A 27,371-nucleotide genomic window follows, 5' to 3' on the forward strand; every position below is an offset into this window, starting at 1 on the left:
TCAAGTGGCTGTATAGGCCAATTCTGGATGCACATAGACTCTTGCACGTCGGACAAGGGAAGTTCGATGTGCCTGATGCTGACAGTACTGCCACCTGATGTCGTCTATCTCTCGTGTCCCGCAGGCGTTGACATCGGCTTTCTTCGAAGGTCTGGCAGGCAGTCCTCATGAGGGTTTGCCACTGGATTTTATTAGCTGCTGTATTCTCGAGGTCCTTTGGTCGGATGCCACAGTACTGGAGGTTAGCCTTAATGCAATCTTTGTAGCACTTGCGGGGGTGCCCCTGGTGTCTTTGACCTTCACAGAGCTCTCCGTGAAGAAGCTGACGAGGGATCCTTGACTCATCCATGCGGATGACATATCCAGCCCACCGGAACTGGGCTCGCATGATCATCACCTTGATGCTAGTTGATTGTGCTCTCTCCAGAACCACAAAGTTTGACACCCGGTCTTGCCAGCGTATGTGGAGTATAGATCTGAGACTGCGCATATGGAAAGCTTCCAACTTTTTGATGTGACGCCTGTAGGGTGTCCAGGTCTCACATCCATAAAGGTGAGATGAGAGAACGACTGCTCTATACACCAACAGTTTAGTTGACAGTCGGATGTGGTGGTGACTCAGCACCTTAGTGCGCAAGCGACCAAGTGCCTGGCTGGCTTTACAGATCCTAGCATCAATCTCCTTGTCCAAGGACCCATCACTTGATATGGTGCTGCCAAGGTACTTGAAGCTGTCCACTGTCTTTAGTTGTATACTGCCGATGAAGACTGTGGGAGCAGGTGCTGTGGTGCCAGGGGCAGGCTGATAGAGAACCTCGGTTTTACTAAGGCTGATGGTTAGGCCAAACAATTCTGTTGCCTCAGCAAATTTGCTGAGTATGAATTGTAGGTCACTCTCCTTGTGTGCCATAAGGACGCAGTCGTCAGCAAAGAGTGCCTCTAGGATGAGTCGTTTCCATACTTTGGTATTTGCAGCAAGGCGGCGGAGGTTGAACAGTGAACCATCTAATCGATATTTTAGGTAGACCCCAAACTCCAAGTCTTTTATGGCATAGTTCAAGACGCAGGTAAAGAATAGGTTGAACAGAACTGGAGCAAGTACACAACCTTGTTTCACTCCATTTGAGAAGGCAAATGGGGCTGTGGTTGTGCCGTCTGAGAGCACTTCACCTGTCACTTTGTCATGAAACAGCTCAATGATGTGGACAAACTTCCTTGGGCACCCAAGTTTCGTCAAGATTGACCACAGCGCTGCTCTGTTGACAGTATCAAAGGCCTTGGTGAGGTCAATAAATACAACGTACAGGTCCATGTTCTGTTCAATGCACTTCTCCTGCACTTGTCTGAGTGCAAAGATCATGTTCGCTGTGCTCCGACCAGGTCGAAAGCCACATTGTGCTTCTGGAAGATTTACTTCTGAGACACTAGCTATGAGTTGGTTCAATGCTATGTGGGCAATGATCTTCCCAGCAATGGACAGAAGCGATATTCCCCTGTGGTTGCCACAGTCTGCTTTGTTGCCCTTGTTCTTGTAGAGGGAAACTAGCATAGCGTCACGGAAGTCCTGTGGCATGTCTTCATCTTCCCAGATGCTAGTTATTATGTCATGAAAGGCCTCGAGAGTTGCTGTGCCTACTGCCTTGTAGATTTCGGCAGGGATTCCATCCTTTCCTGGAGCCTTTCCAGTACTCATCTGGTTGATGGCTTTCTTTACTTCGTCCATGCGGGGAGGAAGATCAAGATCTTCTTTGATAGGTTGCTGGGGTATGGAGTCAAGTGCTTCTTCGTTCACTGTTGAAGGTCGATTAAGAAGATTACTGAAGTGTTCTCTCCACCTCTCATTTATGCCAGTCCTGTCTTTGATCAAAGTGCTGCCATCTGCTGAAAGGAGTGGAGTAGTGCTGGGTTTTGATGGTCCATAGACTGACTTGATGGCGCTGAAGAACATCTTTGTATTGTGAGTTTCAGCATAATGTTCCACTTCCTCTGCTTTCGTCTGCCACCATTTACCTTGCATCTGGCGAAGGTCTCTTTGTGCTTTGCTCTGCATGTGTCTGTAGCGGTCACTCTTGGAAATTGAGGAAGGGTCATTTTGCCATTCTAGGTATGCTTTTTTCTTTTCATCCAGCATCTCAACGTTGTTTTCATCGAACCAGTCTTGGTGTACCTTCTTTTTAAGTCCAAGAGTTGTCTTTGCTGAGTCTGTCACCATCTGTTTGAGCTTTGTCCACTTCTGTGTGGTGTTGCCAATGAGCAGACCGTGAGACATCAGCCTGTTATCGAGGTCATCCTGGAACTGCTCATGATGTTTCAGCCTAGCTGTGTTAAAGACACTTCTGCTCGGTTTTGGACGCTTGAGCTGAAGTGGAGCAATGTACAGCTGGAGAGTGGATCTGACTAGACGGTGATCTGTCCAGCATTCTGCTCCCCGCATGGCTCTTGTGATTTTTACATCCTTGATGTTTCGCCTTCTTACAATGACATAGTCTATCATGTGCCATTGCTTAGACCTGGGGTGCATCCAAGTTGTTTTGTACTTGTCAGCTGCCTGAATAACGTATTTGTGATAGTCAAGTCGTTCTCCGCGCACATACTCAAGAGGAGGAGGCCATTACTGTTTAATTATCCTGTGCCGTGCTGTCCAATGACTCCCTTCCAGTGCTTGCTGTCTTTTCCAACTCGTGCGTTGAAATCACCCAGGGTGATCAACTTGCCCCAGCAGGTGTGGACCTGACGAGTCTGTCTAGATCTTCATAGAACCTCTCCTTCATCTCATCGGGGCTTGGAAGGGTGGGTGCATAAGCACTTATAATGGTGATGTGGCGCTTGGCATTCAGGGGGAAACGCAGTTTCATAAGTCTTTCGTTAATCCCTTCAGGCAGATTCGGAAACCGATGCATAAGAGAAGTCTTCACTGCTATGCCAACTCCGTGGATCCTATTCTCATTCTCTGCCTTGCCTTTCCAATAGAAGGTGTAGCCGCTACCTAGTTCACTCACGCAGCCCTCCTCTGCAAGTCTTGTCTCACTCAGAGCCGCTATATCGATGTTATAACGCTGCAGCTCTCTTGCAATAAGGGCAGTCCTTCTTTCCGGTCTTGTAGTGTCAGCTCTGTCTAAGAGTGTGCGAACATTCCATTGACCGAGAAGAAGTTTTCTTGTGTTATGAAGTTTTCGATTGTTGCTGTATTTTCGACCGCAGAATGGGTTGAACTGCCAGCCGCGGTATACTGGCCAGTTAATGGAAGGGCAGGCAATATTTGGGCCACCTTTTCTAGGCCCCTCCCTTATAAAGGGTGAGCAGTGCTGTCCTAAAGAGGGCTGCTCAGTTGCCTGGGGTGTTGCCGGGTTCCTCTGCTGCCCTGGATATAGAGTCAAACGACCACTTGCCCACAGGCCGCCTACGTGCAGGTTTGAGGCTACGACTCCCAGCGATCACCTCAACCTGTCGCTTTGTCCCTCCCCCATCGCCGCAGGACTTGGTATGTTGGATGATGGTTAGCACAAACCTGGGTGTCTGGGGTGTCAGAGAGGGGTAGCACCCCTGACAGTGGACTTGTCATGCTCTTCGGAGTAGTTCCTCTGCCTTGGTCCCCACCTGGCATTCAACTCTCATCTGTGGCTCCAAGTAACTGTAGCATGCACAGCGGCCACACCCCGATAAACTGCTTCGACAGGCAGGCTAAACCAGATGAGGGTAGCCGATGGGTATTATCCCTCGGTGACTTTCGGGACCTGCTCACCCCAGCATGTGAAGTCTGTTGCGGTGGATTTGGCAGAGGAAATCAAGTTTGATCCAACGGCCATGAAGGTGGAACAGCAATGCACTGTGGAGTGTATAGGGCATGGCAGAGCACGAAAGGCATCATGGCCATCCACTGCAGTCAACAAAGTCTTCAGTTGTACCAAATTTTGGGCCACTGAAACCCGGCTTCTGCGGAGGAGAGAGTGGGACCGTCCCTGTGCACCGGCCTTCCCACTTTAAAAGCATCTATGCACAGGTTTGTGCTAACCATCATCCAACATACCAAGTCCTGCGGCGATGGGGGCGGGACGAAGCGACAGGTGGAGGTGATCACTGGGAGTCGTAGCCTTAAACCTGCACATAGGCGGCCTGCGGGCAAGTGGCTCTGTATCCAGGGCAGCAGAGGAACCCAGCAGCACCCCAGGTGACTGAGCAGCCCTCTTTAGGACAGCACTGCTCGTCCTTCAGGTAAGTGTCTCCCAACTCTCAGCAATGGGTTGGAGGGAGTTGGTAAAGGTTGGGAATAGAGATTTTTTTTAAAGGTATTCGTTTATGGGGACATCGCTGGCAAGTCCGGCATTTATTGCCCATCCCTAATTGCCCTTGAGAAGGTGGTGGTGAGCTGCTTTCTTGAGCCGCTGCAGTCCGTGTAGTGAAGGTACTCCCACAGTGCTGACTTTGTCGCAACGGTTTGGTCCAACTGAATGGCTTGCTAGGCTATTTCAGAGGGCAATTAAGAGTCAACCACATTGGGTCTGGAGTCACATATAGGCCAGACCGGGTAAGGACAGCAGATTTCCTTCCACATTAGTGAACCAGATGGGTTTTTACGATAATCTGGTAGTTTCATGGTCTCCGTTACTGATACTCACTTTTAAATTCCAGATTTTTTTTTTATTAACTGAATTAAAATTCCCCAGCTGCCGTGGTGCGATTTGAACTCATGTCTCCGGATTATTAGTCCAGGCCTCTGGATTACTAGTCCAGTAACATAGTCCACTATGCTACTGTACCTGGGGTTCTTTAATGTGGGGTTGGGAGGAACATGCCTGTTCCTCCTCACCTGTGTGCAGCCCGCGAAGGAGCGGCTGCCTCAGGTCGAATCAATGGCAGAGAGGGGCCCTCAAGCTGCCATTAGGCCCCTTATTTGCATACACAAAGGGCTGAACACCTGCTTTTAACGTGGGTAAAGGCCAGCTCTTGTTTGTCCGTGCCCAATATGGCAGTCAGCACACCTCTGGTCAGGAGCTCCAATTTCTAGGACAATCTATTTTAATTGCCCCATCCATTTAAACTTCACTTACACACAATTTTTCATTCCTATTGCTAGTCTACACTCTGTTCCTGAAGCTACGCGAATGAGCTAATCAAGAAAATTGTGTGGCGAAAACTGGTCACCAACCGTTTGGGTCTGACCTGCAACCATTGTGGAAAATCACAATAGGTCAGTGCATCGTCACCAATCAGACTAATAAGTGAAAAATCTGACACAGAAAATAGGCAAAAACACAACTAGAAATTCTGAAAACGGAAACGAAAATGTTTTGGGGTGGAGAAACAGAAAAATAATAGGGTAGCATTTAGGAGGAGGTAGAGGTTTGAAGATTTCATTCTAAAAATAGCACATTGCGCTGGCTAGCTGTAAAGTACTGAACATTCTCTCTGAGTCACAGTTTAATCAGTTATGGTCATGTTGCAGGGTTAGCTACACCTCCTCACAATACCGAGCTTGGAGCAGTTCCCCAATGTCTCCATGTTTGAGCTCCCTCAGTCTCGAGCTTTTTCATCATTAGCTTTATCCTTTCTCAGCTTTATATTTTCTTCTGTGAATGAAAAGGTAAACATGAGCAAGTAGCTGAACGAGAGTTACCAGTACTCAAAATCTTGCTCCATGTTAAACTGTGTTTGCAAAAGGTAGCCAACAAAAATAGAAAATAAAATGCTCTGTGACCTTCCATTTCCCTCTTCTCCTGTAAGACCTTCCTGATAACTAACCTCTCTGACCAAGCTTTTGGTCACTCCTGCTAACATCTCTGGTAGCAGCCCTCAGGAGGGCTGTCGAGCAGGGAGGGACATTCCCGTGCCATCTTGCACCACGGGAACTTAGCAAAAGATTTGTTAATGAAACTCACCTTTTCTGGCAGTCGCTGCTTTTTATTTATTTGTTCATGGGATGTGGGCGCACTGGCAAGGCCGGCATTTATTGCCCATCCCTAATTGCCCTTGAGAAGGTGGTGGTGAGCCGCCTTCTAGAATCATTGCAGTCCTTGTGTTGAAGGTACTCCTAAATAAAAACAGAAAATGCTGGAAATCTCAGCAGGTCAGGCAGCATCTGTGGAGAGGAAGCAGAGTTAACGTTTCAGGTCGATGAGCCTTCGTCAGAACTGGCAAAAGTTTGAAATGTAACAGATTCTTAAGGAAGTGCAGGGGCACTGAAAGGGGGAGGGGGAGGAAAAAAGAAAAGGGAAGGTTTGTGATAGGGTGGAAGGCAGGAGAGATTAGAGAGACAAAAGGGATGATGGGCCGACTTGAGATAGCAATGGACATGTTAGGAAATAAAAGATGAGTCTCGATAGGGTGTGAATGGCGGAATAATTACCAGCTGCCATGGGAAACAGAGAAAAAAAATTAAAAGGGGGGGTTTGTAAAAAATAAGGGAGGAAAGGGAACAAATTATGGGCAGAGGTCATGGTCTGAAATTGTTGAACTCGATGTTGAGTCCAGAAGGCTGTAAAGTGCCTAAACCAAAGGTGAGGTGCTGTTCCTCGAGCTTGAGTTGAGCTTTATTGGAACAGTGTAGGAGACCGAGGACAGAGAGGTCAGAGTGGGTGTGGAGCAGAGAATTAAATGATAGGTGACTGGAAGCTCGGGGTCACGCTTAAGGACTGAATGGAGGTGTTCCACAAAGCGATCACCCAATCTGCGGTTGATCTCCTCAATGTAGAGGAGACCACAATGTGAGCAGCCAATACAGTGTACAGCAGCAGATGAGCTGAGGCAGGGGCGGAGTCAGGTTACAGAGGTGCAAGTAGGCAGTCTTGGTGATGGAGCGGATATGTGGTCAGAAGCTTATCTCGGGGTCAAACACAACACCCACCAAGATTGCTCAGCTTCAGATAGTTACCAGGGAGAGGGATGGAAATAATAGTCAGGGAATGGAGTTTGTGGTGGGAACGAAAGATAATGGGGCCAAAATTGGCCCCCACCCAAAATGGGGTGCACACACCCCGTTTCAATGGTTTTTATCACAGCTGTGGTTGAGATCGCCTCTTGAGCAAAATTCTGCTCTTTGTTTTTTTTTTAATTCGGATCCGGAAGTTGCACTTAATGGGGGCGGTGACTACACGAGAGGGGCAGATACGCAGCGGTGGCAACATTTGAGGGACGGACGTTGAGGGCGGTGCGGAGTGACCCCGGCGATGACGTCACCACGGCACCGTGTCACCACGGCACTCCCCTTCACAAAAGGGGAGAGCCTTCGCGATTTTAAAACTTTGGCCAACTGGGTCACCAGGGTTCTGGCCGGGCCAGCGGCCTGGCACCCAAGATGGGGTGCCAGGTTGCCTGTTGGCGGCCCGGCCAAAACCGGGGGCATAATTGTCGAGCCGACATAGCAGTCGGCCGACAAAAAACAAACATGGCGGCAGCGGCAGTGCATCCTCCCCTTTAAGGGAAGCCACACCGCCGTTGCAGAAGGCCACAGCCTCACAGGACCACCGGGGCAAAAACAGGATGGGCCGAAGATTTTCAGAGGGGAATGCCGCCGTCGGGAAGGAGGGTAGATTGGCGGTGTGCACGGTGATGATACACTTAACACGGATCGGCAGCAGTGAAGTGATGGGGGGGATCGGGGCACCGTCGGGAATCCTCAGCAGGGCAATTGGGCGAAAAGTCGGCTGTCACTCCACTCCGCAGCGTGGCTGCCGATTTGCGGTGGTAACAGGCCTTAAGGAGAGGGGTAATTTTGGCCCCAATGACTTTGGTATTTCCAATATTTAGCTGGAGGAAATTTCTGCTCATCCAATACTGGATATTGGACAAGCAGTGTGACAAATCAGTGGCAGTGGAGGAATCAAGAGATATGGTGGTGAGAGAGATCTGAGTATTGTCAGCGCACATGTTGAACCTGCCATTGTGTTTTCAATGATGTTGCTGACGGGCAGCATGTCGATGGGAAATAGGAGGTGGAGAAGGATAGATCCTTGTGGGACTTCAGAGGTAATGGTGCGCAAGACAAGCCATTGCAGACGATTCTCTGGCAACGATTCGATAGATAAGAATGAAACCAGGAGAGGGCAGTTCCACCCAGCTGGACGACTGAGGAGAGGCGTCGGAGGCGGCTGGTGTGGTCAACTGTACGGAAGATGCAGATAGGTCGAGAAGGATGAGGAGGGATAGTTTACCATGGGCACAGTCACATAGAATATCATTTGTGACTTTGACAAGAGCCATTTCAGTACTGTGACTGGAGCAGAACCTGGTTGGTTTAATAGAGCCATGGGATCTGTTACATTCACCTGAGAGAGCAGATGGGGCCTTGGTTTAACATTTCATCCAAAAACGGCACCACCAACAGTACAGCACTCCCTCGGTGCTCTACTGAAGTGTCAGCCTGGATTATGTACTCAAGTCTCTGGAGCTGGACTTGAACCCATAACCTTCTGACTCAGAGACAAGCTTGCTACCCATTAAGTCACAACTGACATTGAAAGGAGAGAAATGTTTGGAATTTTCGCACACAAACAATGTGCCAAGTGGCAACTGGAATATTTCACAATCTCGTTCCACTGGAAACCAGAATATTTTCATTGTTGGAATTGTTTATGATGAAGAAACATGAAAGCAAATTTTTGGTCCTAATAACTCCATGGAGTTGAAGTCAGTGCTGGAATAGGATTTCATAAATACAACACACATTGTAGCAGTTGGCACACCATAAACCACCCCTTGTAAATGTCTTAATCCTCTGCCTCAAATTGTCGGCAAACATTGATGCAGTCACTAAAAACAAAAACATAGATTAAGCCTTTTTCATCTGACAGTGCCATTCTCAAGTAGTTTAGAATCACGCCCAACATGTTTACTTCAAAGTCACCTTTAAATTATATCAGAAGATTCAACAAATATCCTTTTCAGATCTACAATTTAAAACATTTTTGCAGAGCAATCTAATTAAGTCGCTGAATGTTGGCAGAACTTACGGATCATTGATCAAATCAAAGTACTAATGAAAAGATCAAACCCACCCAACCACCTGCTTCTCCAAGTTCTGGCACACTTCACTATTCATCGTTTCAAGTTCAGAAGTTACCAGACTTTGGCAGAGGCTTAACCTCGCTACAGGTGGCTGCAGTTTGTGGCATCTATCTGGAACCGCTTTGACAATCATTGTGTCATCAACTCAGAGCTTCAGACCAATCTATTAGCAGAAAAGATTCATTATAAATGCTTTTCTGGTAAGTAGCTCAATAGGAAAGTAGCACAGGCTCAGGTCTCAGTAACATAGATGCACTAGGCCAAACAGTAATTAATATCATGAGGGTTATTTTTTGACTTGGTGCTTCAACCACTGGGAATCGGAAATTCTAGCGCGTGCTGCACCTGAATTTTCAATATACGTTCCCAGCAGATGAGGCTCCCCACTGGAAGCAAGTAATTGGAAATTACCCCTTGAAAATCAGAATATAAATGACCAATATTAGCAAACAAATATTGAATGCATTTGAGAGACATTCCTCTGTTCTCCATTTTAATACAGGTACTAAATCGCTAATTTTAAATAGGTTACCACCTATGCTAAAAGAGCAATGTTAGATGAAGATGTTGGGGCAAAGTTTCCTGTTTTGCACTTGGGAATACTGGATCACCTATCCCACCCCCGACCCCCAAAAATAAAATATGGTCTGCATTACTGTCCTGTGTGCAGCCCAACAGATGGACTCCACACTTGATTTTCCTCCAAATCTGCCTCAGGTTATGGAAGTTTATCAATGTAACTGAATGCAGCATATAGAAGAAAATCCAGGAAGGATTGCACACACCTGCAAGTGAGCCAGCCTGTTTTTCTATTGGTCAATTGCCCTGCTGTACTATCACCATGCATGTGAAGCTAGCAATGACAGAACTCCGTAGTGCGCCCTAAAGTACTTTTCCGCCAATGAAGTATTTTTGAAGTAGAGTCACTGTAGCAGCAAAATTAGGCATAGCAAGCTCCCACAAACAGTAATGAGATAATGACCAAATAATCTGTTTTAGTGATGCTGTTTGGGGGATAAATATCAGCCTGAACACCAAGAGAGCTCCCTTGCTCTTCTCTGAAATAGCACCACGGAGCCTCGGTTTAATGTCTCATCCAAGAGTATAACTTTAACAAATGTGCCTTCATTCACATTGGGTTCACCTCCATCTGAACTTCTAAAGATCCCAATACCATGGCCTGCTGATACAACAGTCAACACCACAACAAGAACATGCTCTGGGCATAGTGCAACTTAGCAAAGAAAGAAAGAAAAACTTGCATATATATGTGTGCAAATTTTATTTCACTCAATGTAATGTGGATATATGATTGTTGATTTGCACCCCAATGAATCCACTCTGTAACAGCGTGTGAGTAAAATGTTCTACTACCTAATCGATGGCTTCTTCCACATGCTCTGCTACCCAGTGGAAGGCTGCTGTGTACCCATGAGGGCCACTTGCGATCAAGGTGGCCCTGAACAAATGTGAGCAGAGGCCTCGTATCCTCCAGGAACTCACTCCCGGTTATACCTTTACTGCGAGGCTGGCCTGACCCTGCCTAATGTCTAGCCTAAGTGCTATCACTGGAAGGGAATGACTGGAGAGTTCGATTGTGTTGCCATTTTTAGCTACAACAGATATCATCTGTGTATAGGCCCCTTCTATTGGGCACTATCTTACCATGCCTATTGATCCATGTGCAGAATATGTCAATGTATCTCACACTTCTGTACACAATTGTATCTTACCATGCTATACATGACTGTAACCAGATATGACCTGTAACCACAAGCTTACCTTACCACCAGGGGTGCACTTGCAGGAGACACTGGATATATCTGTTCCACACAGGTATATAAAGACAGGTCTCAGGCAAGTGTGCTATTCGAGAGCTGTGTAATAAAGGTGCAGGTCCTGAGTGACCTTGACTTCAGCATGTGCCTCGTGTGAGTCTGTACTGCAGGGACAGGACGTTACAATGGCGACGAGTTACGGGATTACAGAATCCACAGAATGACGATCAACGGCTCAGATGAAAAATACAATGCTGGAGATAATTGGGAGGACTTTATAGAAAGGTTCCAGCAAAGCTATGTAACCAAAGACTGGTTGGGCGACGATAGGCAGACAAGAGAAGAGCCCATCTCTTGACCAGCTGTGGGTCGAAAACATACGCTTTAATGAAGGACCTGCTGGCACCCGAGAAACCAGCAAGCAAGTCGTTTAAAGAGTTGAGCACACTGGTAAGAGACCACCTGAAGCCAGCGAGCAGCCTACATATGGCCAGACACAGGTTCTATAACTGCAGACACTGTGTGGGCCAGAGCATACCCGACTTTGTGGCGGAACTTTGGAGGTTGGCTAGCTTATGTGAGTTCTCTGATGAACGAAGGAAAGAAGTACCGAGAGACTTTTTTATTGAAGGAATAAGCACGCAGGCATAGTCCAAAAGCTCATAGAAACCAAGAACTTGACCCTAAAGGCAGCAGCACTGGTTGCACAGACATTCTTGGCAGGAAAAGAAGAAACGAGGTTGATTTACACTGCGGTTACAACAACTAATGAAACATCGGAACAAGGGGTTCACAGCGTGAAACAAGCTGCTACCCCCACACACGACAAAGGCAGGAGAGCAGGACCTCAACAGCAGGCAGTGGTGCCAGAAGCCATCAAGGGCCACATGAACGGCCGTTCACACCTCATCAACCCACAATGCGAGCAATCAACTACAAACTGAGAGAAGCTCAAGAGAGATCAGCTAGACGCAGCTCATCCTTTGGAAACAATGGAAGTGGTCTGTGCTGGAGATGTGGGGGAAGGCACTCATCAAGGGGGTGTTGATTTCAGCATGCCGTTTGCAGAAACTGCAACTATACAGGACATCTGGCCCGCATGTGCAGAAAAACAGCAGCTAGGCTGGTATACGAATCGGAGGGGTCGGAAAGTGGACCAGAAGACGGTGGGGACAGTACCCGGGACAGCGATGTACAGCGGGTCAACACGATCAATGGCCACTGCTCTTACAACAAGACGCCTCCAATAATGATGAGGGTCCTACTCAATGGGATACCCGTCAACATGGAGCTCGATACGGGAGCGAGTCAATCTCTCATGAGCGCTCAACAATTTGAACAGCTGTGGCCACACAAAAGCGACAGACCAAAACTCACAAGGATCGACACTAAACTAAGGAACTATATCAAAGAAATCATCCCTATCCTTGACAGCGCCATGCTCTCAGTCACACACAAAGGGACAGTGAACCGACTTCCCCTGTGGATTGTCCCCGGCGATCTCCCAGCACTGCTGGGGAGAATCTGGCTGGCAAAACTAAATTGGAAATGGGATGATGTTCACGTCATGTCGTCAGAGGAACGGACCTCCTGCTCAATAGTTCTAAGTCAATTTGAACATCTCTTTCAGCCAGGTGTGGGCACCTTCAAAGGGGCTAAAGTCAAAATCTACATCACACAGGATGCTAGACCGGTCCATCACAAGGCTAGAGCTGTGCCCTATGTGATGAGGGAAAAGATTGAACATGAACTGGACAGGCTTCTGCGGGAAGGCATTATCTCACCTGTGGAATTTAGCGACTGGGCAAGTCCCATCGTCCCAGTCATGAAGCCTGATGGATCCATACGAATCTGTGGGGATTACAAGTCTACCATAAACAGAGTCTTCCTACAGGATCAATACCCGCTGCCCAGAGCGGAGGACATATTTGCCACATTGGCTGCAGGAAAACTTTTCTCAAAACTAGATCTTACATCTGTGTATATGATGCAAGAACTGACCGAAGAGTCTAAGCTACTCACCACCATCAACACACATTGAGGCCTTTTCATGGACAATCGCTGCACATTCGGCATCAGGTCGGCAGCTGCTATATTCCAGCGCAACATGGAGAGTCTGCTCAAGTCCATCCCGGGGATGGTTGTATTTCAAGACGACATACTTATCACTGCAGGGACACCGACTCCCATCTCCGCAATTTGGAGGAAGTACTAAAGCGGTTGGATCGGGTAGGCCTAAGAGTTAAGAAATTCAAGTGCCTGTTTCTTGCCCCTGAGATTGAATTTTTGGGCAGAAGGATTGCCGCTGATGGAATCCGCCCAACAGAGTCCAAAACTGAAGCAATTCACCTGGCAGCCAGGCCCCGGAATGTCTCGGAACTGTGCGCCTTTCTCGGGCTACTCAATTACTTTGGGAACTTTATGCAGAACTTAAGCATGCTGCTGGAGCCTCTCTACGTGCTACTCAGAAAGGGGTGCGATTGGTTTTGGAGGGACGCCCAGGAACGCGCCTTCAATAAGGCACGCAACCTTCTGTGTTCCAAAAGTGTTTTGGCTTTTTTTGATCCAGGTAAAAAGCTAGTTCTTACATGTGATGCGTCAGCGTACGAGGTCGGGTGCGTTTTACAACATGTCAATAGTGCGGGTAAATTATAACCCATAGCTTATGCCTCCAGGTCACTTTCGCGGGCGGAGCTTGGGTACGGAATGGTGGAGAAGGAGGCGCTCTCGTGCGTGTACGGTGTCAAAAAGATGCACCAATACCTTTTCGGGGCCAAGTTCGCGTTAGAAACCGACCACAAGCCCCTCACGTCCCTTTTATCCGAGAGCAAGGCAATAAACGCCAACGCCTCGGCGCGCATTCAACGGTGGGCATTCATGCTGACGTCTTACGACTACACCACCAGACACAGACAACTGTGCTGACGCGTTTAGCAGGCTACCCCTAGCGACCACGGAAGGGTCTGACGAACAGGACTGTGAGATAGTCATGGAAATCAATGCCTTTGAGTCCACAGGTTCGCCCATGACGGCTCGCCAAATCAGAGCCTGGACGACCAGCGACCCCACGTTATCCTTAGTAAAAAGATGTGTCTTAACTGGTGACTGGGCAGAGGCTCGCGATGCCTGCCCCGAGGAGATCAAACCTTTCCATGGGCGCATGCATGAGCTGTCCCTACAAGCAGACTGCCTGATGTGGGACAGCTGAGTAGTTATGCCTCTGCGAGGCAGAGAGGCATTTGTCCGGGAGCTCCACCGCGAGCACCCAGGGATCGTTCTCATGAAGCCATAGCCAGATCACACGTCTGGTGGCCTGGCATTGACGCGGACTTGGAGCTCTGCGTCCGACGTTGCACCATTTGTGCCCGACTCAGTAGTGTCCCCAGGGAGGCCCCCCTGAGCCCCTGGCCCTGGCTCACCAAACCGTGGTCGCGGGTGCACGTAGACTATGTGGGCCCATTCATGGGCAAAATGTTCCTCGTAGTTGTAGATGCATTTTCAAAGTGGATCAAATGCACCATTTTAAACTCGAGCACCACCTCTACCACTGTGGAGAGCCTTGGAACTATGTTTGCAACGCACGGAATTTCTGACATATTGGTCAGTGATAATGGTCCGTGCTTCACCAGTGCAGAATTCCAAGATTTCATCAGTGACCACGGCATAAACCACGTTAAGAAGGCACCATTCAAGCCGGCCTCCAATGGCCAGGCGGAGAGAGCAGTACAAATCATTAAACAAGGCATGCTCAAAATCCAAGGTCCCATGCTGCAGGGCCGCCTGTACGACTGCTGCTGGCATACAGATCTCGTCCGCATTCATTGACTGGAGTCCCGCCCATGCAACTATTGATGAAATGGACCTTAAAGATAAGGCTCTCATTAATCCTCCCAGACATGCATGAAATCTTTGAGGCAAAGTGCCGTAAGCTAACTGAGTACCATGACTAAAATTCGAGGGGGAGGTGGAATGAGATAGGGGACAAAGTATTTGTGCAGGGGTCCCAAATGGCTTGCAGGGACAGTAACAGGAAAGGAAGGAAACAGGTTACTGGTGGTACAAATGGACAATGGCCAAACCTGCCGGAGGCATGTAGACCAAGTCAAAAGTAGATTCACCAACAACACTGCTGAACCAGAGGCAGACTACAATGTGGAACTCACACCACACCTGGTGGACAGACAGAGGGAACAACCTGAGGAAAGGGCAATTCCAACAGACAGCCCAGGCGAGACACCAACAATCATACTGAATGAAACAGACAGCCCAGGCGAGATACCAGCAATCACACCGAAAGAAAAACAGGCACCAAGGCAAACAACTGAACCACAACTAAGATGCTCCATGCGAGAGCGTAGACCACCTGAGAGACTGAACCTATAAAGACAATAAGACCTTGGGGGAGGGTGATGTCATGTATCTCACACTTCTGTACACAATTGTATCTTATCATGCTACACATGACTGTAACCAGATATGACCTGTAACCACAAGCTTATCTTACCACCAGGGGTGCACTTGCAGGAGACACTGCATATACCTGTTCCACACAGGTATATAAGGACAGGTCTCAGGCAAGTGTGTCATTCAAGAGCTGTGTAATAAAGGTGCAGGTCCTGAGTGACCTTGACTTCAGAATGTGCCTCGTGTGAGTCTGTACTGCAGGGACAGGACTTTACAGAATAGGTGAGGGCAGCAATAAAATTCTTAAAGTTCCTAATAACAGATCTCTCTATGCAATAGGTAAGCCTATCCAAGATGGAAGAGAGAGCCTCTTGCAATTTGGTGCCCAAAGTCTCTATGGCAGCACTCTGAGCATTCGCGAGATACAATGACTGGCCTTAGGACCTCTATCTCAGAGTGGTCCAATGCAGGTATCCCTAAGGCTGCTACATACTCCATGGTGTACACTGTTTCGAGTCCATGCATCAAACAGCACAGATGCAGGTAGTGTATTCCTCTGCACTAACTCTCATCTGTTGAAAGTAGCTTGGCACAGCCTCCAATAATTGTAACAACCTTTGATGTTCCGAAATTATCCTTTTACAAGCAAGTCCCCGAGGCTCACATCAATGACTTCATCAGCTGAGCGAGCTCTCCAGACAGCAGCTTCCTGTTCCTCCACTCCCATCATCACTTGCTCCTGCCTATCTGCGCTCTGTGTGTCATCCTTCTCAAATCGCTAAAAGTTGTGACACAGGTTAGCAAGGCCATAAAAATGCAAACCAAGCTCTAGGGTTTATTGCTGGAGGTATAGAATTGAAAAGTAGGGAAGTTTTGCTAAACCTGTATCGAACCTTGGTTAGACCACACTTGGAGTACTGCGTATAGTTCTGGTCACCATATTATAAAATGGATATAGAGGCACTGGAGAGGGTGCAGAGAAGATTTACAAGGATGATACCAGAAATGCGAGGGTATACATATCAGAAAAGGATGAACAGGCTGGGCCTCGTTTCACTTGAAAAAAGAAGGCTGAGAGGTGACCTAAAAGAGATCTTTAAAATTACGAAAGGTTTTGATAGATTGGATATAGAGAGAATGTTTCCACTTGTGGTGAAGAGCATAACTAGAGGCCATCAATATAAGATAGTCATCAAGAAATCCAATAGGGAATTCAGAAGAAAATTCTTTACCCAAAAAGTGGTGAGAATGTGGTACTCGCTATCACAGGCAGTGGTTGAAGTGAAAACTATAGATGCATTTAAGGGGAGGCTATGAGGGAGAATATGCATATGAGGAAGAAGGGAATAGAGAGTTGTGCGGATAGATTTAAATGAGGAAAGACAGGAGGAGGCTTGAGTGCAGCATAAACGCCGGTGTGGACTGGTTGGGCTGTATATCCTATGTAATCCTATGTAATTCTCGATCTCATTCTCAAAGTCCCTCTTGGTGGAGGACCCTGAACTGTAGCTTTGGAAGGTTAGATGGCATAGCGTTGTAGGCTGTGAAATGCTGTCCTGTTCAGTATCATTGGGTCTTGCCTGTTCTTTCTCTGGCTGTTCAAGAGACAGAAAAGAGAAAAATATGTTACAATGGTGTTGTTATGCAAACCTCCCAGGTATAGCTTTCAGTAGAATAAGTGATATGGTACAGGGGTTCAATGTCTGCTTTGGTCCACTGAGTGAGTGAGTGAATAGAATAGGAAAGAACGGGACTAAGGCTGGGCTCAAGACAAACCCTTCTACATCCCCATCCATTGCTTCTAAGGTGACTGTTCCTAATATCTACAGTGTTGCCTCCTCAAATGGAGTTAGGGAGCACCCCCCCCCCCCTCTCCCAGTTTCTTATCATTATGTGCTGTCTTCTCCTGCAACTTGTCAGTAGGACATATAGCGCCACAATGCAACACACAACACACATATCTTTGGGTCAAAGATATTTAACGATGCAAATGCAGGAGCATGTAAGAGTGGAAGGTTGCTGCTACAAAGTGTACCCCACTGCATAATGGGCATTCATGGTAAGCCTTCAAAGTACTGTAAGGCAGTGTGAGAGAGAAATAATTCTAGATGCTATGCGTGCTCAATAAATAGCATTAATATAAGGTTATGGTAGGATCTCCTACCTTGCTTGACCTAGTGAGGTCATTAAATTTCTTCTGGCATTGCAGCAGATATGATGAATAGTATACTAGGCAGTCAGAATTGTTGTCACCTTGTCTTGGGGTCCTGGGGTACATTATCCAGCACATTGAAAAAGAGACTCCCTTTCCGGTGCACTTACTCTAACTGGATTTCTAGCTGCCCATCAGAAAATTGTTCAAATCATTCTTAACATAAGGGGCCTGAAATTCATCGACATACCGCCCACTTACCGCCCGCTTACCACCAAAAAATACAAGTTTCATCAAAAAACAGGTACATACCACTGACATACCGCCCGGCGGAAGATTCATGAGTGACACCCATGTCGAACCGCCCACATACTGCCCAAAAGTGCAAGTTTCATAACATACTGCTGACATACTGCCGGAACTGCATACCGTCCTGGAGAAGGTGCTTTAAATGGATCTTAAGTGGGCGGTATGAACACAGAGTTGACAGATTTGTTTGATATTACACACATCTTTATAGTTCGCCACAGTTTGATGTATTTTCAAATTGATTGTAGTATTTTCTAGTGTTAGGCAATAATATAAATGGTCTAATAAAGCCTTATTTACTCTTTTATTAATGAATTATAATAAACATTTTCTTAGTCTCTCTCACCCCCCAGTCTCTCTCACCCCCCAGTCTCTCTCACCCCGCCCCCAGTCTCACACCCCCCCACAACCAGTCTCTCTCACCCCCCGCCACAGTCTCACAAACCCCCAGTCTCTACCCCCTCCAGTCTCACTCACCCCCCACAACCAGTCTCTCTCGCCCCCACCCCCCGCAGTCTCACAACCGCCCCCCCAGTCTCTCCCTCCCCCAGTCTCACTCACCCCCCAGTCTCACTCACCCTCCAGTCCCCCCCACTCCCCCACTCCCCCAGTCTCAATCACCCCCCAGTCATTCTCACCCTCCAGTCCCCCCGCCCAGTCTCCCCCCCAGTCTCACTCACCCCCCAGTATCTTCCCCCCCAGTCATTCTCACCCTCCAGTCCCCCCGCCCAGTCTCCCCCCCCGCCAGTCTCACTCACCCCTCAGTCTCTACCCTCCAGTCCCCCACCCAGTCTCATTCACCCCCTAGTCTCTTCCCCCCCAGTCTCTCTCATCCTCCAGTCCCCCCCCACCCGCCAGTCACCCCCCCCCCAGTCTTACTCACTCCCCAGGCTCTCTCACCCTCAAGTCCCCCCCCCAGTCTTCCCCATCCCCCCAGTCTCACTCACCCTCCAGTCCCTCCCCCCAGTCTCTCCCACCCCCCAGTCTCACTCACCCCCCAGTTTCACTCACTCCCCTGTCTCTCCACTCCCTAGTCTCTCTCATCCCCCAGTCTCTCCACTCCCCAGTCTCTCTCCCTCCCCCAGTCACTAACCCCCACAGTGATCTCTCACCCCCCACAGTGATCTCTCCCCCCCACAGCGATCTCTCTCCCCCCCGCCCCACAGCAATGTCTCCCCCCACCCCCACAGCGATCTCTTCCACACACAGCGATCTCTCCCCCCCTCCCACAGCGATCTCGCTCTCCCCAGCCCACAGCGATTTCTCTCTCCCCCCCACAGCGATCTCCACCCCCCCAGCGATCTCTCTCGCCCCCATAGAGATCTCTCCCCCCCACCCCCCCGCACAGCAATCTCTCTCCCCCCCAAGCCATCTCTCCCCCTCACAGCCATCTCCCCCCCGCACAGAGATCTCTACCCCCCCCACAGCCATCTCTCCCCTCCCCCCTGCCCCACAGCGCTCTCCCACCTCCACAGCCATCTCTCCCCCTCCCCACAGCAATCTCCCCCCCCCCACAGCGATCGCTACAGCGATCTCCACCCCCCACAACAATCTCTCTCCCCCCCCACAGCGATCTCTCCCCCACCCCCCACAGCGATCTATCCCCCCACAGCGATCTCGCCCCCCCGCCCCACAGCGATCTCCACCTCCCACAACAATCTCTCTCCCCCCCCAACAGCGATCTCACCCCCCCCACTGCGTTCTCTCCCCCCCACAGCGATCTCTCCTCCCCACAGCGATCTCGGCCCCCCAACCCACAGCGATCTCTCTCCCCCCCCATAGAGATCTCTCTCCCCCACCCCTCCCGCACAGCAATCTCTCTTCCCCCCCGCAAGCCATCTCTCCCCCTCACAGCAATCTCCCCCCCCATAGCCATCTCTCCCCCCCCCACAGAGATCTCTCCCCCCCACAGCGATCTCTCCCCCCACCCCCCTGCCCACAGCGATCTCTCCCCACCCCCACAGCAATCTCCACCGACCCCCACAATGATCTCTCCCTCCCCCCCCAACCTCCACAACGATCTCAGGCCGGCAGTCTCTGGCTCTCGTCGGTGTTTCTCGGGGGCGGGGGAGGGGCAGAGCTTGACAGCCGCGCGTGCGTGTGCACAACTCGGGAGCCAAAGATCGCCGAGTCAAAAGGTCACCTCTGCCCACCATCGCCCACTGCACTCCACCGGCTGTACGCTGCTCCCGAGAAAAGCGGGATGAATCTCCCGCCCACTCGGCTCCAGCGGTGCCGGGCAGTAAAAAGTCACGCATCACCCAGGGACCGCCGATAAACGGGAGTCTGATATATTCGCAGAGCACAGCACACACAGCTTCCTAACATGGCAGGCAGCTCTCTCGGAAGTCTCTGGAAATCTGCTTAGTTCTGTTTATTATTAACTATGCACTTGCAGTACACAATACGTCCACATCCACAGTGTGGAGCTAAAAACATTACAAGCTTACAGACATTGCACTTCTCCCTCCTTAATGAAGAAGCCATCACAACAAACATCATACATAACTTTCATGTTTATACATAATACAGGATATAAACTTTTTTTTTTCATATTTACAAATTTAACTTTATCACTTGTTTTCTGTTTCGAAGAGGATACCTTCGCTCTCGAACAGAACCTTCCAAACATGGTGACGAATCTTAACTCATTCGAGGCTCATCCTGAGGAACGTTTTCCTCCATGGAATTTCCTTAATTTTCATTTAACTCACTCGAACTTCAGGCTCTTTGTTTTCCTGACTCGGACTCAGACTTTCATTCTGATTCTCTCCTGGATTTGTTTCCAGTACATTGGATTTAGGATTTGCTACTGGTATATCAAAACTATCTGATGAGTCAGAAATAATTGAATCATTCCCACCTTCAACTCCTTCCATGTCTGTAGGTAAAATGTGATCAATATGAACAAACTTAACCTGTCCATTATCAAACATCTTTACCAAATATGTGCGAGGACCACATATCTTCACCACTCTTCCTGGTAACCACTTTAACCATTTATGGTGATGGTTCTTCACTCTCACCTTCTGGTTTAATTTCACACTTCTCTCTTTTACTCTGCCTTTATCATGATTCTCTTTCTGTCTTAATTGTGTCTCTTCTACGGACTGTGCCAAATTTGGCTTTAACAACGAGAATCTGGTTCGTGAATGTCATTTGAGAAACGACTCTGCTGGTGTTCTACCAGTAGTTGTATGAGGAGTATTTCGATATGTAATCAAAAAATTAGCCAATTTGTGATCCAATGACAACTGTCGTTTCCTTGGATTTGGATCTAACATTTGTTTTATGAGGGAACGTTTTACAATTTGTACAGTGCGCTCTGCTGCACCATTCGAAGCAGGTTGGTATGGTGGAACCTTGGTATGTTTCACACCATTTTTGCTCGTGAATTGTGCAAATTCGTCTGAACGAAATTGTGGTCCATTATCCAAAATAATTTCTTCAGGGAGGCCAAATGCAGAAAATAATTTTCGTAAAATGTCCAATATTTTACTTGTTATTATGTTCCACACTGGAAACACCTCAACCCACTTCGAATGGCTATCAAACAAAGTGAACAATTGTTGTCTTTCTAACTCAGCAAAATCAATATGTAGCCTTTGCCACACCCTGGGAGGCAATTTCCATGGCTGTAATGGTACTGGTGGTGGTTGCTTGCTTACCGATTGACATGTCGTACACTGACTCGCGATGTACTCTATATCTTTATCAAGACCTGGCCACCATAAATAACTGCGTGCAAAACTCTTGATCAGACATATTCCCAGGTGCTCCTAATAATTTGGACCTGAATTTATTTGGTATAACCACTCTTGCACCCCACATGATACAATCTTTATCAACTGATAATTCATTCCTACGAATGAAGAATGTAGGATGGTTTGGCCATCCATTTGTAATATACTCATACACCTTTGACATCACTGGGTCACGTTTGGTTGCTCTACCAATCTCTTCAGCTGTGACTGATAGTTCATCAATGTATGAAAAATAGAACACTTCTTCCCTATCAAGTGTAACTTGTGATGGGGAAGGCAATCTAGACATTGCATCAGCATTACTGTGATCAGCTGATCATCTGTATTCAATATCATATGTATATGCTGACAAAATCAAAGCCCATCTCTGCATTCGGGCTGCAGCTAATGTTGGAACTGGGGACTTTGGATGGAGGATTGCTGTTGGCACTTATGGTCCGTAACTATGGTAAACTTATGACCATACAAGTATTTGTGAAACTTCTTGACCCTAAAAATTAATGCCAAAGCTTCCCTTTCAATTTGCGCATAATTGCTCTCACTGGCACTGAGAGTGCGTGAAGCAAAAGCAATTGGTCTCTCCTCCCCACTACTTAATACATGAGAGATTACTGCTCCAACTCCATACAGAGAGGCATCACATGCTAGCTTAATATCCTGATGTATGTCATAGTGAACTAACATGGTGCTCTCTACCAATTTGCTTTTACACTCCTTGAATGCTGTATCGCATTCTTTTGACCACTTCCAATGGACCTGTTTTTTCAAAAGTTCATTCAGTGGATGTAATACTGTAGCCAAATTTGGTAGGAACTTCCCATAATAGTTCAAAAGACCCAAGAATGAACGAAGTTCAGTGACATTCCTGGGAGTGGGTGCAGTTCTAATTGCATCCAATTTTTCCATGGTTGGATGTAAACCATCTTTGTCTACTCTGTACACTAAGTACTCCACTGAGTTTTTAAATAACTCACACTTACGAGCAGACACTTGTACTCTGTGCTTCTCTAGCCGTTTGAGGACTTCATTCAATATGTTATTATGAATTTGCCTATTTGGTGCTGAAATTAGTATGTCATCTAAATAACATACTACCCCTTCAATACCTTGCAAAATCTGGTTCATCACCCCTTGGAATATGGCAGGGTCGGAAGACACTCCAAACGGTAGCCTATTAAATTGATAAAGGCCCAGATGAGTATTTATAGTCAAACTTGACTTGGACTCCTCATCTAGTTCAAGCTGTAAGTAGGCATTTGTAAGATCCAGTTTTGAGAAGATCTGACCATCTGTCAGTGTTGTGAACAAATCTTCTATATTCGGCAATGTATTGGGGACATTACCCTCTAGAACCTGGTTTACGGTTACTTTATAATCACCACACAATCTTACCTTACCATCGGACTTAGGTACAACAACAATGGGTGTAGTCCAATTACATCGATCTATCTTACATATAATGTTCCCAGTTTATAGTCTTTTGAGTTCTTGCTCAACTTTCTCCTTGAGTGCATATGGTACGGAACGTGGCTTGTAATAAACTGATCTAGCTTCCTTCTGTACCCTGACACTCGCCTTGAAACCTTGGATCGGACTGCCCATTTCATAGAATACCTTCGGATACTTCTTGATAACCTCATCTATTGATGAAAATCTCGCTTCCACACAGAAAATCTTACTCCAATCCAGCTTCAGTGAGTTCAATCAATTTCTTCCTCGTAAGGCCAGCTTGTCTCCTTTCACTACTATTAGAGGCAAGTTCTGAAATTGATCTTTATATTTCACCGGTACGGTGATACGACCTACCACAGGAATTTTCTCTCCCGAGTAGCCTCGCAGCTGTTTCTTGGATTTCTCCAGTTGGAAATCACGCAATTTGTCGAGGTACAGCAACTCCGGTACTACACTCACGGAGATACCCATGTCAATTTCCATTGGTATCTTGAATCCCGCAACATCTATGTGGATTTTGATGCTTTCCGAATCGCTGTCCGTTAACCTCGTACTCCTGATGACGTGTAACTCTAACAGCTCTTTGTCCTGTTGTTATTCTTCCATGCTATGTAGTCTCTTTGGATTTCTATCATAGCTTTGAACGCTGGACTCATAGCTTTAAAAGCTGGTTTACCCTTCAGTCGGCATGCCTTCGCAAGATGCCCAGTCGTTCTGCAGAAGAAAAACTCTGCCTTCACGTATGGACAACTTTGAGCAATATGTTGTCCCAGGCACCTATAGCACGACTTTGATGTTCTGTTAGAATTTCCAGTTTCTGAGACTTTGGGCCCCCACCGTCTTTTACTTTGACCCTGCAGGTGATTTACCTCGGCTGACTGATGACCGTAATTATTATTTAATTCTCGGGAATATTGTTTGGCCATGTCCATCAACCTCGCTGTCTGACAAGCAATCTCAAAAGTCAAGTGATCCGTCGTCAATAACTTCCTTCTGATCGCATCATTTTTCACCCCACAAACAAAACGATCCCATAATGCTCGGTTTTGAAAGTTTCCAAAATTACAGTGATCGATAGCTTTGTTAATGCTACAATGTAATCACTGATAATTTAATCAGCCTTTTGATTCCGAATCCTGATACGATAGCTTTCAGCAATTTCTAACGGTTTGGGGTTATAGTGCTGCTCCAGCTTTGTTAAAATCTTTTTAAGCCTTGTGTCCTTTGGCTCGTCAGGCACAAGCAGATTTATCAGAGTTTCATATAATGCCAGTCCAGCCTCCGATAAGAAGATCACTCTCTTACGTTCCAACACAGCGTGGTTCTGGACTGCATTATCTGGAACTTCAATTATGTTATTTGCAATGAAATACATTTCTAGCCGATCCACATACGTTTTAAAACGTTCCCGGTCGTGTCTATATTCTCCCAAATGTCCCAATACACCTGCCATTTTAATCTCTAGCTGTTCACACCATGTGCTGTATTTTACCTCGGATTTTGTAGCTTTTTTCCAAAGACAGAAACTTCCAAAGTCTCTCTGTCGGCTGGCTGAATCCTTCACCAACAAAAATTAAGCTTTAAATCAACCGAAAAATCCCATTTTCCGTCGCCAAATGTGATATATTCACAGAGCACAGCTCACACAGCTTCCTAACATGGCAGGCAGCTCTATCGGAAGTCTCCGGAAATCTGCCTAGTTCTGTTTATTATTAACCCTGCACTTGCAGAACATAATACGTCCACATCCACAGTGTGGAGCTACAAACATTACAAGCTTACAGACATTATAGGGCGGAACTTAGCTTTGACCAAATTCGGGCCCAAGATAACTCAGACGCCCTTATACTTTAGGATAGCTTAATGATAGTTGTATGCTACTGAAAAGATGCAACAGCCCTTTAAACTGCTGCTGGCCTTTAATGGAAATGGAGGTGAGGTCAGCATATTAATTGTTGAGTGTATGCACTAATTACACGTTGCCCAAACAAAGGCCCCAACTGAAAATCTGATCTCGAGGTGTGTGATAAACGTAGTGTGTATCATTCTAAGGACACAATATGATTGCAACATTTGAATTTATTCCAAAGCAAAATGTTTTGATGTGAACTGATCTGAATTGCTTTAAATCAAAACTAGTTATTTTGAGAAAATTAACTTTATTGACAAATAAAAATACTAAAACTGCTGTTTCAGAATATTACTGGTAGTTATCTAAAATATCTGGTTTTGCTGTTAAATATGTGAGACTACATTTACAATATCAATCTGCACGGAGTTATCTACTGAAATTCTACTCTCTTAAAACAGGAGGGGCTAGACTTTCCCGAGAGCCCTTCAACGCCCGATTATCTGCCCAGAAAAACTGCTAACGTTTTGCAAGTAACGCTGGCAAGTATCTCCATAATTAAGTTAAAAATAATTGCCCAGCGAGAAAATGGATCTTGCACCAGTATTCTCGGCAGTTTCTTCGCGGTTAAAGGCAAAACTAAGTGAAATGGATGCTTCTTAAAATTTACGCCGAGGCTGCGGTTGGGCCTAGGGAGGGGGGAAAACTTTTTTAAAAAGTTAAAAAAACATTCCCAAGACACTTTTACACCTAATCGCTGTTTTACAATAAAAAAAAAAAAAAATAAAGAACCTTTAACTTACCTTTCTTTGCAGAATACTCACCTACCGCCTTGTTTAAGCAGCTTTCACCGGGCAGTTCCCTCAGCAATCTGGACAGGCTTCCGTTGAGGCCAAACTTACGCCCTGGCGATTTTCTCGGCGGTGCACGTTGGCAGTTTGCTCCTGGCGGGCGTTTCGAGATTTGGGCGGTACCATTCAAAAAGTAAGAGGGAAACTTTCGCTGGGTGGTTTCTCTCCCAAAAACAGCTGTACCGCCGAGTAAACCACTGAAAAAGCGGCGAAAATGAAGGTGAAAGTTTAGCCCGAGGAAATTTGCAGACTTTCAGGCTTTTCTGGCCTACAATTGTACATAAGGCCTCCAAAATTAGGCCTTCTGAGATCAGAAAGCTCTGACTGCTTGAAAAATCTAGGGGGTCCTAAAAAGGAGATTTGCTTTGGTCTCTTCAACCTCCCCTCCAGACTCGCTGGTAATCCTTCGGTGCACTGTAGTGTGGTGCTCAGTGAGCAATGCAGTAGGAAAATAAGGCGGCAAGCTGGGAATACCCAATCCCACCTCAGTTGCATCTCAATGATGGGCCGGCCAGCACCTCTGATTCCCTGGGGAAGTGCTGGATAACCCAGAGCAATGTAAAAGAGAGATTCCCTTCCTTTTTCACGTCCTTTGTGCTAGGGAAGTGACATTGTTCAGGATGGCAAGGGTCTGGAAAATTGAATCCCAGATCTTTTTTGTGACACTAGAAAGATTTAAAATATCCTTTGAAATAAGAACTTGCCATCACTTACCTTCATGTCCAGTCTCGCCTTTTCTTCACTGTTGCAGTGCTGTCTTTTCAAATGAATCAGAAACAGATCAGTGCAAACATGGGAGTGTAGCCTGATGCATACCTTCCAAAACCATTGGTCACATGGTGGCCCTGTTTACTTTGGGCCTTGCCCAATGTAGTGAACAGTTTGGATTGTATCATTTCATAAATATTATTAGTCATACCCATAAATTTTCACATTGTGCATTTTTCAAAGATGATCATTCATAGCAATGAAATGATATAATTGCATGGACAAGATGTATGTTATTAAATGTTAGCATGCAACAATGTACAAAAGATAGATTGGTTTAACCTTATAAATATTTATAAAGGGGAAACAAGACTGTAATAGGTATTAATATTATAAATTGGACCTTGAACTTCAAAGAACATTTTCATTGTGTCTTGTAGACTATGCAGTTTCTAAGCCTTGTCTGATCAAACATCCATTCCAAAACAGAGAGCAAACATAAGAAAGTTTCGATTTAAAAAAAATCACACCCATTCCTTCCTGCGACAATGTACAATCTGCCCGACCATAGACTCTGTGCCACCCATTAGGGTGGAATCCAGTACTTTCAATGGGGAGTAGCACTCGCAGGGAGGACGCCTTGGGAAATTTGGCATTCGGCTTGGGAATGGCCGTCTATTAACTCTAGTGGATGGAAACACTCCTTCTTGCAGGTCCCACACAATAATTTTAAGTGGATCTAGATTTATTGGCACTATGCAGGTTATTTGTTGCTGCTGGTGACCCTTGCCCACTGTGAGCACAGTTGGAAATCCAACCTCAATTAATGGTCAGACTATCACGGGTGGCTTTTGGCCAAATCTTCTCTCTGACTGATCGTGGGCGGGACTCCTGCCAGCAACACAAAATCACAACATGACCTCTTAGGCACAAACAGTCTCATGTAGAATTTAATTTTAAGTCTATCACATGCTTCGACACAATAGTCCAACGATTGCCTTTTTTTACGTACCGCGACATTGCTTGACTGCACCTTTCCTCAGAAGCTGCATTATTGTCACAATGGCAGTGATAGTTGCAGAGCCAGTGTCACTATTCTGTCCT

General features: G+C 46.8%; 1 pseudogene; it reads right to left on the bottom strand.

Annotated features, from left to right (window-relative positions):
* Positions 1–421: 421 nt before the first annotated feature.
* On the bottom strand, positions 422–27,287 carry LOC139278101 (uncharacterized; annotated as a pseudogene).
* Positions 27,288–27,371: the final 84 nt, after the last annotated feature.

This window comes from Pristiophorus japonicus, chromosome 13 (assembly GCF_044704955.1).
Source record: "Pristiophorus japonicus isolate sPriJap1 chromosome 13, sPriJap1.hap1, whole genome shotgun sequence".
NCBI classification, from domain to species: domain Eukaryota; kingdom Metazoa; phylum Chordata; class Chondrichthyes; family Pristiophoridae; genus Pristiophorus; species Pristiophorus japonicus.